General features: G+C 45.0%; 1 non-coding gene across 1 annotated transcript; it reads right to left on the bottom strand.

Moving 5' to 3' along the window:
• Nucleotides 1-6,262: 6,262 nt before the first annotated feature.
• On the bottom strand, nucleotides 6,263-6,400 carry LOC114809535. The gene has a single exon (XR_003757313.1). It is a non-coding gene; the product is annotated as a small nucleolar RNA SNORA7 (small nucleolar RNA).
• Between the last annotated feature and the right edge of the window lie 6,353 nt (nucleotides 6,401-12,753).

The following is a 12,753-nucleotide window of genomic DNA, read 5'->3' as shown; positions in this document are numbered from 1 at the left end:
GTGCATCCTTCCTTGTCTTTGTCCTTATAATAATAATAATAAACAATAATAAGTATTTGTGAAGTACTTCCTATGTGCTAAGCACCACAGATCGGACTTGGTCTCCTTCCCATAGGGGGTTCGAAGTCTAAGGAAGTGGGAGAACAGGTATTGAACACTCATTTTACATCACCTCCATGGACACAGCCTGCTCTTCCAAACTTCCCAGCAAAACTCGGGGTGGGAAGAAATATAATAGCCTCACATTCCCACAGATCCATGAGGAGGGGAAAAAGGGATGGGTATTCCTACCCAAACCACCGGCTTGTCACAATTTTCAGTATGGCGGCAGGATTTAGAGCTGTCACTGACTTCTTGTTGACTTTCCCAACCATCACGCTCAGAGCTGTAGTCAACTTCAAAGTATAAACTGTATTGCTTGTAGCTACTCTCACTCTCTTTCAACTAGAGAATAGTCTTCAACTTGTGGCTACTTTTCTTATCTTGTGCTGTCGAGTCGTCTCCAACCCACAGCGACTCCATGGACACTTCTCTCCCAGAACACCCCACCGCCATCTGCAAACATGCTGGTGGTGGATCCGTAGATTTTCTTGGGCAAAATACAGAAGTGGTTTACCGCTGCCTTCCTCTGCGCCTTCAATTTGAGTCTCCGCCCTCGACTCTCTCCCGTGCCGCTGCAGCCCAGCACAGGTGAGTTTTGACTTGTAGCAGATTGCCTTCCACTCGCTAGCCACAGCCCAAGGTAGGAATGGAATGGATAAACCTCTGCTTGACTCTTCCTCCCGTATTTGAGCACTGGAGACTCAGGTGTGATCCTGAGAGGACTACGGCTATTAGTCATCCCCATTCGATTGTAAACCCTTTGAGGACAGGAATCATGCCTTCTACTATTATTTATCTCCCCTGCTGCCATCCTCCACCATGTACCTAGTGCCATGCCCTTCTTAACAATAATAATAATAATAATGACATTTGTTAAGCGCTTACTATGTGCCGAGCACTGTTCTGAGCACTGGAGTAGATACAAGGTAAGCAGGTTGTCCCACATGGGGCTCACAATCTTAATTTCCATGCTGCTTCTCTACTTCACCGCTTCTTACCTCAACCCTACCCTGCTCATGATCATAAAGAGCTCACTGTGGACAGGGAGTGTGTCTTTGGTGAAGCAGCGTGGCTTAATGGATAGAGCACAGGCCTGAGAGTCAGAAGGTCATGGGTTCTAATCCCAGCTCTGCCGTATGTCTGTTGTGTGACCTTGGGCAAGTCACTTCACTTTTCTGTTCCTCAGTTACCTCATCTGTAAATTGGGGATTAAGTGTGTGAGCCCTTTGTGGGACAGGGACCGCATCCAACCTGACTACTTTGTATCTGCAGCATGATGTAGTGGATAGAGCACAGGCCTGGGAGCAGAAGGTAATGAGGTTTAATCCCCTCTCTGCCATTTGTCTGCTGTGTGACCCTGGGCAAGTCACTTCACTTCTCTGAGCCTCAGTTACCTCATCTGGAAAATAGGGATTAAGACCGTGAGTGCCAAGTGGGACAACCTGACTACCTTGTATCTACCCCATCACTTAGAACAGCTCTTGGCACATAGTTAGTACTTAACAAATACCATAATTATTATTATTATCTCCCCTAGCACTTAGAACAGTGCTTAGCACAGAGAAAGTGCTTAAATACCGAAATTATTATTATCATTAATGTTGTTATTATCTGCCCTAGTATTTAGAACAGTGCTTGGCACATGATAAGCTCTTAATAAGTACCATTATTATTATTATTTATAGTTCTGTTGTACTCTCCTAGGTACTCTGCCACACAGTAAGTGCTCAATAAATGCGACTGAAGGATTGAATGAATCAACGGTGAAGGAGTCAGAATCCCCTGCTTTGAGGGACTGGGATTGCCACCTGTTTTTACCAGAATCAAAGCGACGCAGGGAGCCAATGAATGAAAAGTCAAAACTCACCCGGTCAGAGCCTATCTGTTCCCTAACAGGACGGGATGGACGGGTTAGACCCAAACTAAATTAGAGGATGGCCCAGACAACTCTCCCAGTCCAAGCCATGATTCAAACCATTGCTCTACTATTTATGGCTTTTGTTCTTTTCAGGGCAGAAGAAGTAAAGAGTGCTAAGAGCTACGACGTACAGGTGTCTAGTGATCCCATTTTAGCCGTAATATTTTTGGAAACATACAATTGGTTCACTGTACAGGCTGTTCACTTCCTTTATGGCCCCATGGGGTTCTATAATGTCCCTGATTAAGGCTGAATTCCTTACAGGAGTAATTTGGGGCCTGCGGATGTGCTGTGGGGATCGAGAATATGGGCTAGAATGATAAGGAAAATGTAGAAGTCTTAAGGAGAGGGATCCAATTAGTTGATTCTGTGGTTTGGGAAATTGAACGAGTGAATACCTTGAACTGAAGTTAAGAACTGAAGATATGTTTCAAATATCAGTCCATATATACTCACGAATAGAGGGGCGACCTCTAAATTTGGGCTTCTTGTATTTACCCTAGTGCTGAATATAGTGCTTTGTGGCCCGGAAAGTAGTGCTTATTAAATGTTGGTGATGGTAACAAAAATCATGAGCTTGGAAAACAGGAGGATAGGCAATCCATCATTCCCTCGGTACTTTCGGAGCCATTGCCAGGGATGGACTTTGGGCCCTGAGGACAGCACTGAGGTGGGGAGGATAGAAGAGTCACTAATAATAATTATGGTATTTGTTAAACGCTTACTATGTGCCAAGCACTGTTCTAAGCGCTGTGGTAGATACGAGGTAAGCAGGTTGTCCCAAGTGGGACTCACACACAGTCTTAATCCCCATTTTACAGATGAGGTAACTGAGGCACAGAGAAGCAAAGTGACTTGTCCAAAGTCACACAGCTGACAAGTGGCGGAGCCAGCATTAGAACCCATGACCTCTGACTCCCAAGCCCGGGCTCCTTCCACTAAGCCACGCTGCTTCAGTGGAGAATAATCGTGCAGGTACTGTGTGTGTGGGCCTGGGAGTCAATCAATCAGTTGTATTTATTGAGTGCTTACTGTGTGCTTGGGAGAGTATAACAGTCAGAGGATCTGGATTCTAAACCTGGCTCTACCACTTGCCTGCTAGGTGACCTTGGGCAAGTCACTTCACTTCTCTGGGCCTCTTGTGTTGTCTTATGCTGTCTCCATGGACACATCTCTCCCAGAAAGCCCCACCTCCATCTGCAATCGTTCTGGTATTGTGGCCTTAGAGTTTATTTTTGGTAAAAATATGGAAGTGGTTTATCATTGCCTTCTTCTGCATGGTAAATTTAAGTCTCCACCCTCGACTCTCTCCCGTGCCGCTGCTGCCCAGCACAGGTGAGTTTTGACTTGTAGCAGATTGCCTTCTACTCGCTAGCCACTGCCCAAGCTGGGAATGGAATGGGTACGCCTCTGCTTTACTCTCCATCCCGTAGCCGAGTACGATCCTGAGAGCGGTCTCTGGGCCTCAGTTTCCTAATACCGATAACTGTGGCATTTACTATGTGCCAAGCATGTACTAAGCATGGGAATAGATACAAGATAACGTCCCACCTGGGGTTCACAGTCTAAGAAGGAGGGAGAACAGGTATTGAATCCCCATTTGCAGCTGAGAAAACTGAGGCACAGGGAAGTGAAGTGACTTCCCCAGGATCACACAGCACAGAAGTGTCAGAACCGGGATTAGAACCCAGGTCATCTGACTCCAGGCCTGTGCTTTTTGCACTAGGCCACGCTGCTTCATAATTCAATAATGTTCTCACCCCACCTTAGGCTGTGAGCTCTATGTAGGACAGGGACTGATGATCTTGTATCTACCCCAGTGCTTAATGCAGTTTCTTGCACATAGTAAGGAGTTAACAAATATCACAGTTATCATTTTTTTCTGCTTTTCCTCCGGATTCACGTAGAAAAGACCTCATCTAGGTCTTCCTAAAGTACTGTTCATTCATTCAATTCGATTAGTTTATTGAGCACCTCCTGTGTGTAAAACACTATACTAAGTGTTTTATGCTTAGTATACCATGGTGATTATGAAATAGATGAAGACACCTTTTCAGTCACTCTTAGCATTTAAGTCTATATTGCTCTCAAAACGGATACCAAAATAGAGAAGCAGTGTGGCTCAGTGGAAGGAGTCTGGGCTTGGAAGTTGGAGGTCATGGGTTCAAATCCTGGCTCTGTCACTTGTCAGCTGTGTGACTTTGGGCAAGTCACTTCACTTCCCTGTGCCTCAGTTACCTCATCTGTAAAATGGGGATTAAGACTGTGAGCTCCACGTGGGACAGCCTGATCACCTTGTATCCTCTCCAGCTCTTAGAACAGTGCTTAGAACATAGTTAGTACTTAACAAATGCTGCCATTATTATTATACCACTTGGTACTAGGGGGACTGCAGGAGAGTGTGGATGGCTCAGTGGAAGTCATCACCACTGCCGCAAAAACCAAAAAACAACTCAATTATCTGTCCTGCTGGTGGTAGGGCCTCCCTTTTCCTCTTTACTTTATGGGTCTAAGCAATAATCATCCTGAATGGGAAAGGGGCAGAAAACATGAGATACTAAATATTTGCTGCATTGTATTTTCCTAGTGCTTAGTACAGTGCTCTGCACTCAGTAAGTGCTCAATAAATACCATTGAATGAATGAGTGAATGGTCTTTAGAGTGCAAAAGATTCTCTCTGTGACACTCTGAGCCATGTAGACATGAAGTCAGGTAGACATCTTGTTCGCATTGCTATCTTCAAGCCAAAGGACACCTCGACTCACTTATTTGTCGTGGGGAACAGTTTGGTTTTCCGTTCCAACTTCCATCTCCAGACTTCTCTACGAACCAGTTGCCCTGTGGGTACACATTTTCCACTCTGCATTTTGTGGCTTTATTTCAGAGCCCTGTCCCAAGGTAGAGAAGAAGGGAGAGTTTGGGGAAACTCATGCTGGAATATGGCATCCCCGTCTAGACTGTAAATTTATTATGGGCAGCGAATGTGTCTGTTTCACTGTTATATCGTACTCTCCCAAGAGCTTAGTACAGTGCTCTGCACACAGTAAGCGTTGAATAAATACAACTGAATGATTGATAATGGCTTCTCAGAAAGGTCAGAGGCTTTCAACATGCTTTCCATTTGCATCTCCCCAGCTAAGCCCTCATTTCCCCTATTTGCCGGTCCCTTTGTGTAAAGTCACTCTGGGCAGGAAACACGTCTACCAACTATGTGATATTGTACTCTCCCAAGCATTTAGTACAGTGCTCCGTGCACAGTAAACGCTCAGTATAAAAACCATTGATTGGTTGATTGACCTGGGTATTTGCATCTGCACCCCTTAAGTGTTTGATATTCACCCGAGCTCCCGACCCCACAGCACTTATATCCATCGCCTTGTTTTGATGTCTATATATCTATAATTCTATTTATTTATATTGATGCCTGTTAACCTGTTTCTACATCTGTCTCCCCACTTCTAGACTGTAAGCCCACTGTGGGCAGGGATTGTCTTTATTGCCAAACTGTACTTTCCCAGCGCTAAGTACAGTGCTCTGCATACGAAAAGCGCTCAATAAATGTAACTGAATGAATGAATGAATCCTTACTCTCTGCCCTTTCCCCTATCCCTAATTTCATTTAATGCCTGTCTTCTCCACTAGAGAGTAAGCTACTGGAGGGTAGGGATTGTGTCTACCAACTCTATCGTATTGTAACCTCACAGGTACTTAGTATAGGGCTCAATATATACTATTAATTGATTGAGCCAACAACAAATTACCCAGATCTGCCCTAGTGGAGTGAAATTCACTTGTATCTATCCCAGCCCTTATAACTGCATTTGATACATAGTAAGCATAATGCCGTTTAAAAAAATGGAGAAAGGCCCCTTACTCATAATCTTGTCTTATGCCATTGAGTCGTTTTCGACCCATAGCGACCCCACAGACACATCTCTCCCAGAACGCCCCGCTCTCCATCTACAATCGTTCAAGTAGTGTAGCCACAGAGATATCTTGGTAAAAAAATTGAAGTGGTTTACCACTGCCGCCTTCCTTGCAGTAATCCTGAGTCTCCTCCCTTGACTCCCTCATGCATTCATTCAATCACATTTATCGAGTGCTTACTTTGTGCGGAGCACTGTACTAAGTGCTTGGAAAGTACAGCTCGGCAACAGACAGAGACAATCCCCACCCAACAATGGGCTCACGGTCTAGAAGGGAGAGACAGATAATAAAACAAAACAACATCGGTGAATTTTGACTTGTAGCAGATTGTCTTCCACTCGCTAGCCACTGGCCAAGCCAGGAATGGAATGGACAGGCCTCTGCTCGACTCTCCCTCTCATAGTCGAGACTGGTAGAGCAACAGAAACTCTCCAGATGCGACCCTGAGAGGGGCCTTACTCATAATAAGACTTCCCTTTCTGCTAGTACAACACAACCCATACATTTCACTCCTCTAATGCTAACCTTCTCATGTACCTTGACTGTAAGCCCGTCAAACGGCAGTGACTGTCTCTATCTGTTGCCGACTTGTTCATTCCAAGCGCTTAGTACAGTGCTCTGCACATAGTAAGCGCTCAATAAATACTATTGAATGAATGAATGAATCTCATCTATCTCGCCTCCAACTTTTCACCCAAGTCCTGTGTCTGGTCTAGATTGCACTCCCTCTTCATATCTCAAAGACGATCACTGTCCCCACCTGCAAAGTCTTACTGAAGGCGTGTCTCCTCCAAGAGGCCTTCCCTGACTAAGCCCTCTTTTCTTTTTCCTGCACTCCCTTATGTGTTGCCCTGACTTAGTCCCTTAATTCATCGTCCCTCCCAGCTCCAAAGGGCTTTTTCATTCATCTTTAATTTTATTCATTTATATCAATGTTTGTCTCCCCTTCTAGTTTATAAACTCACTGTGAGCAGGGAATGTGTCCGTTTTATTGTACTGTCCCAAATGCTTAGTACAGTGCACTGCACAGGAGGCCTTCCCAGGCAGAACCCCCTTTTCCCTCTGATGCTCCTCCTCTCCCCATTGCCCCAACTCCCTCCTTCTGCTCTATTCCCCCTCCTGGCCCCACAGCACTTGTGTATATTTGTACATATTTGTTATTCTATTAATGATGTGTATATATCTATAATTCTATTTATTTACATTGATGCTATTGATGCCTGTCTACTTGTTATGTTGTCTGTCTCCCCACTTCTAGACTGTGAGCCCATTTTTAGGTGGGGGTTGTCTCTATTTGTTGCCAAATTGTTTCCAAGTACTTACTACAGTGCTCCTCACTCAGTAAGCGCTCAATAAATATGATTGAATGAATGAATAAATACGATTAAGTGACTGACTGGCTGACCTAGGTAGGGGTTTAGCTGATCCAGTGACGTTGGGGATTCAGAGTCACCGCCTCTTTATCTCCCAAGGATTTTACCTTGAGTCAGACGGCCAAGCTCTGAGGGCTGACAGAAATCATCCTGAATTTTCTGGCCTCCAAACTCCTCAAGAATCGATTGATTGGAAACAGAAACTCACCTCCCTCTCCGGGTCTTTGGAAACAGCCTGGAGCATCCGGTTAATTTCCGAGTCTATTTCCTCCCCTGTCTGGAGGGCTGGGGGGACTAATAAAATGAAAAAAAACCATAATGTAGAAAGCTCTCTGAACTGAATTTAAATAGAAAAAAGTCGAAGCCGCGTTAGGCTATAACAGCAGGTCTATTAGGAGATCCCTGGGGCAGGCTGGGGGAGACAAACTGCCTTGCAGAACTTCTCCACAGAGGTTCAGAGAACTCGCTAATCTGACAAGGAGTCTTGGATTGGGTGCAGTTCACCTCTGGATCCAGCCCTTCCTGGAATTTCATTTGCGTCAAAACCAACTGCTGCTCCGCTTCTGACTCTCTTAGTCCACTGAGCCCGGGAGGAAACCAAAGCAAAAGGAGAGAAAAAGACACTGTCTCCAGGTCTCAATTTCACTTCAGAGCTGAAGTTTTTCTGGTTTCAATTTGGGGGTCTCCACTGACAGTGCTGGACCCCGGACGGGGGGCCAGAATAACTCATTTCTGGGACCTCAAGGATTGCTTTGAAGGGACGCCCCTGTTCTCCTTTCTTCTTAGACTGGGAAGGGACTGTTTCTACCAATTCTGTTCTACTGAAATCTCCCAAGAGCTCAGTACAGTGCTCTGCACACAGAAAATGCTCAATAAATCTGATTAATGGATCGGTCTGTAGGCCTATGTGGGACTAGATAAATTTGTATCTATCCCTGCACTTAGTACAGTGCTTGGCACAGAGTAGAGGCATAGCAAATGCCACGGTTTTTATTATCATTGCCTCATGGCTGAGAGTACCAAACAACAAAATACCGTCTTCCTTTTAGTTCTTTCTAAACCTCTGGCCAACACTGAAAGCTCAAGAGGGTCCAGAAAGGTTTTTGGTAGACACCTGGATTGAGCAGTTCATGCTGGATTCTTGGAGGAAAAGTAATGACAGCATTAGAACATCAGACTTCAAACTTCTTCATTTCTTGATCAGCCTCAGAACACCGTCTCTGACGGGGTTACCGGGATGATCGAAGGGTCTGTAAACTCACTGTTTGTCTGTTGTTATATTGTACTCTCCCAAGTGCTTAGTATAGTGTTCTGCACACAGAAAATGCTCTACAGATACAATGGACAGACTGACTGACTGAACGGCGTGCTGGTCACCCTTTTGGACATCCACCCTTGAAGAACCGCCTAACCCATCTCTCTGCATCCTGCCTTTCCCTGTTCATCCTCTAATCTCTCTAAACCCTTCTATAATTTATGGATATTTTCAGAAGCAATCAGTCAGTCAATAGTATGCCTTGAAGGCTTACTTGGTAGAGAACTACCCTAAGCGCTTCAGAGAGGACAACGGAGTTAGACGTGAGCCCTGCTGCCAAAGAGCTTACAAATTCCGTATGTTCGCTCTAAGTGGTGTTTTAGTTTTCTGCACTGGATCCAGCTGTTGTTCGGTCCCCCAAGAGGCTCTGTGACAGTAAAGAGCAAGGGTCTACTATCCTACATCTGGTCCTCTTAGAGCTAAACGTTTGGGAGGCCAAACTCTATCCCTCTCCATTCATTCAAAATATTTTCCATCTAGTTGCTATTTTTGACCAGAGTTGGAAAAAGAGCCCACAATTTGACATGTATCGGGTGATTGGTTTCTGATGCAAGGCTGAGGGGGTGGTGTTTTTCGGTGTGTTATTTTTCTACCTGTGACTAAAAGCAAAATGACTAAGAACGGCTGCAAGGAACATAATTACGAGTGATAGCCCCCTCTGTTTCTCTGAATAGACGTGGGGAGGAAAGCACCTCAAATAGCCTGCGGGAGCTGGAGTTACTGGATTCAACATCCTGCTCAGGCTGGGATGATGGTGAAAAGGGAGGAGGAGGGTCTGCTTCTGCCCCCCCAGAGAGAGAAACTCATTACAGGGTCCAACGGCTCCCTTCAGGCCCAGCTAAATCTAGGGGAGAGATCGATGGGGGAGAATCAGCCACTGCGTCAACCTTGCGCTTGGGTTTGTGCCCTTGATTCACCCCACCCTCAACCCTGTAGAACTTAGCAGCATGGCATAGTGGATACCGCATGGGCCTGGGAGTCAGAAGGTCATGGGTCCTAATCCCAGCTCTGCTACTTGTCTGCTGAGTGACCATGGGCAAATCACTTCACTTTTCTGGGCCTCTGTTACCTCAGCTGTAAAATGGGGATTGAGACTGTGAGCTCCAGGTGGGACAGGAACTGTGTCCAACCTGATTTTCTTGTATCCAACCCAGCGCTTAGTACAGTGCCTGGCATGTAGTAAGCATTTAGCAAATGCCATTATTATTAGCAGTAGTAGTATGCACGTATCAGTTATTTGTATTAGACAATCCTACTTACTGAGCATTTACCGTGCTTACAGAAGCCTATGGTCTGGAGCGGGGGGAGACAGACATTGATATAAATTCATAAATAATGGATATGTATATAAATATCTTGGGGTTGAGGGTGGGGTGAATAAAGGAAGCAAATCCAAATGCAAGGGTGACACAGAAGGGAGTGGGAGAAGAAGAAATGAGGGTTTAGTCTGGGTAAGCTTCTCGCTGCCTGTCTCCCCCTCTGGATTGTAAGCTCTTTGTGGGCGGGGAACATGTCTACTAATTCTGTTAAGCTAATACTCTCTCAGGTGCTTAGTACAGTGTTCTCTACACAGTGTGCACTCAATCAATATGATTGATTGATCGCTTTACACTAGACTTCTGTGATCCTGTGCCAGAATGACATCTGGGGCTTTGATTTTTCCTATCACTGGTTTTAATAATAGTCAATCATATTTAATGACCACTTACTGTGAGCTAAGCACTGTACTAAGCACTTGGGGGAGTAAAATAATAATAATAATGCCATTTGTTAAGCCCTTATAATGTGTCAAGCACTGGGTTAGACACGAGTTAATCAGGTTGGACACAGTCCCTGTGCCACATGGAGCTCACTGTCCATGTAAGGGAAAATAATTGATGAATCCCAATTTTACAGTTGAGGAAACTGAGGCAGAGAGAAATTAAGTGACTTGCCCAGAGTCACACAACAGGTACTTGGCAGAGCTAGGATTAGAATTCAGGTCCTCTGACTCCTAGGCCTGGGCACTTTTCACTGGACCATGCTAGTTCTGAGCTCTTACTATGTATAAGGTGAGCCCTGTGGTATGCAAGGGGATAAATACAGGCTAATCAATTCAGACATGGGTCAATCAACTTATTAGTAATATTTATTGAATGCTTATTGTGGACAGAGTACTGTACTAAGTGCTTGGGAGCTTCCAGTGCGGTTGGTAATCTTTCACACAAGGATCACAATCTAAGATGGGGCGGAGAGGTACATGGCCTCATAGCGTAACAGGAACAAAGAGATAGTGAGGACTGTAATATTTCTCCAACTCTTTTTAAATACCAAGCTCTGTGCTTAGCCAAGGCGTAGATATAAAACAGTGAGATTCATTCATTCATTAGTATTTATTGAGCGCTTACTATGTGCAGAGCACTGTCCTAAGCGCTTGGAATGTACAATTCGGAAACAGATAGAGACAATCCCTGCCCAGTGATGGGCTCACAGTCTAATCCAGTGCCTGTCTATGATGCTTCTGAAGTGCTTGTTAAACCCTTACAGTGTGTCACACATTGTACTAAGTGTTAAGGTAGGTACAAGATAATCAGATCGGACACGGTCCCTATCTCACATGGAACTCACAGTCTAAGTAGTAATAATAATCATAATAATCATGGTATTTGTTAAGCACTTACTATGTACCAGGCACTGTACTAAGTGCTGAGTAGAGCCTAGGCCCCCTGACTTCCACACCAACACTTTTTCCGTAGGCCTCACTGCCTCCCTGACAAAACAACCAGGCCAGTTCAAATTTCATAATCAAAAATATGAACCTTAAAATAGGTATCATATGAACGAGCGATGGCTCTACTGGAGAGGCGAAAACCTAGAGACTTGTTTGAACAATAATGTACGGCAGCACTGAGTGTTGTTTGCTACATTATTGTTTTTGCTTTCCTGTGTTATTACTTTCCCCGTGTGCCTGTTGCCAGTTTCCTTCCTTTATCTTGTGGGTCCCCTGTGAGACAGTGACTGAATCAATAGCCTGGTCTTTTTCCCCAGTGCTCAGTACCCAGCTTTACACAAAGTATTCAACAAATGCAATGAATAATAATCATTTTTCAGCCACACTCCTATCCATCCAAAATAATCTCATAGTCAGTAGGATCATCTTTAAACCCCCAAAACAACTGTATTCTTTATTCACACGCAGACACATACCCAAAGAAAAAAAACAAATACTAAGGCATAGAATCCAATCGGTCAGTCGTTATTTATTGAGCTTAGTACAGTGCAGAGCACTGTGTTAAGTGCTTGGAAAGGTTCAACGCAATATAACAGACACAGTCCCTGCCCACAATGAGCTTACAGTCTAGAGGGGGAGATAGACATTGATATAAATAAATTACCGATTCATTCATTCATTCAGTAGTATTTATTGAGCGCTTACTATGTGCAGAACACTGTACTAAGTGCTTGGAATGTACAAATCGGTAACAGATAGAGACAGTCCATGCCCTTTGACGGGTTTACAGTCTAATCGGGGGAGACAGACAGACAAGAACAATAGCAATAAATAGAATCGAGGGGTGGACATCTCATTAAAACAATGGCAAATAAATAGAATCAAGGCGATGTACATCTCATTAATAAAATAAATAGGGTAATGAAAATTATACAGTTGAGCGGACGAGTACAGTGCTGAGGGGAGGGGAAGGGAGAGCGGGAGGAGCAGAGGGAAAGGGGGGAAAGGGGGCTTAGCTGAGGAGAGGTGAGGGGGGGTAGAGGGGGAGCAGAGGGAAAAGGGGGAGCTCAGTCTGGGAAGGCCTCTTGGAGGAGGTGAGCTTTAAGTAGGGTTTTGAAGAGGGGAAGAGAATTAGTTTGGTGGAGGTGAGGAGGGAGGACATTCCAGAATCGTGGGATGACGTGGCCCAGGGGTCGACGGCGGGATAGGCGAGAACGGGGGATGAGGAGGAGGTGGGTGGCAGAGGAGTGGAGCGTGTGGGCTGGGCAGTAGAAAGAGAGAAGGGAGGAGAGGTAGGAAGGGACAAGGTGATGGAGAGCCTTGAAGCCTAGGGTGAGAAGTTTTTGTTTCATGCGGAGGTCAATAGGCAACCACTGGAGGTTTTTAAAAAGGGGAGTGACATGCCCAG

Source organism: Ornithorhynchus anatinus, chromosome 2 (genome assembly GCF_004115215.2).
Source record: "Ornithorhynchus anatinus isolate Pmale09 chromosome 2, mOrnAna1.pri.v4, whole genome shotgun sequence".
Taxonomy (NCBI): Eukaryota; Metazoa; Chordata; class Mammalia; order Monotremata; family Ornithorhynchidae; genus Ornithorhynchus; species Ornithorhynchus anatinus.
The sequence above is the reverse complement of the archived record's forward strand: the minus strand, read 5'-3'. Positions and strand labels throughout refer to the sequence as shown.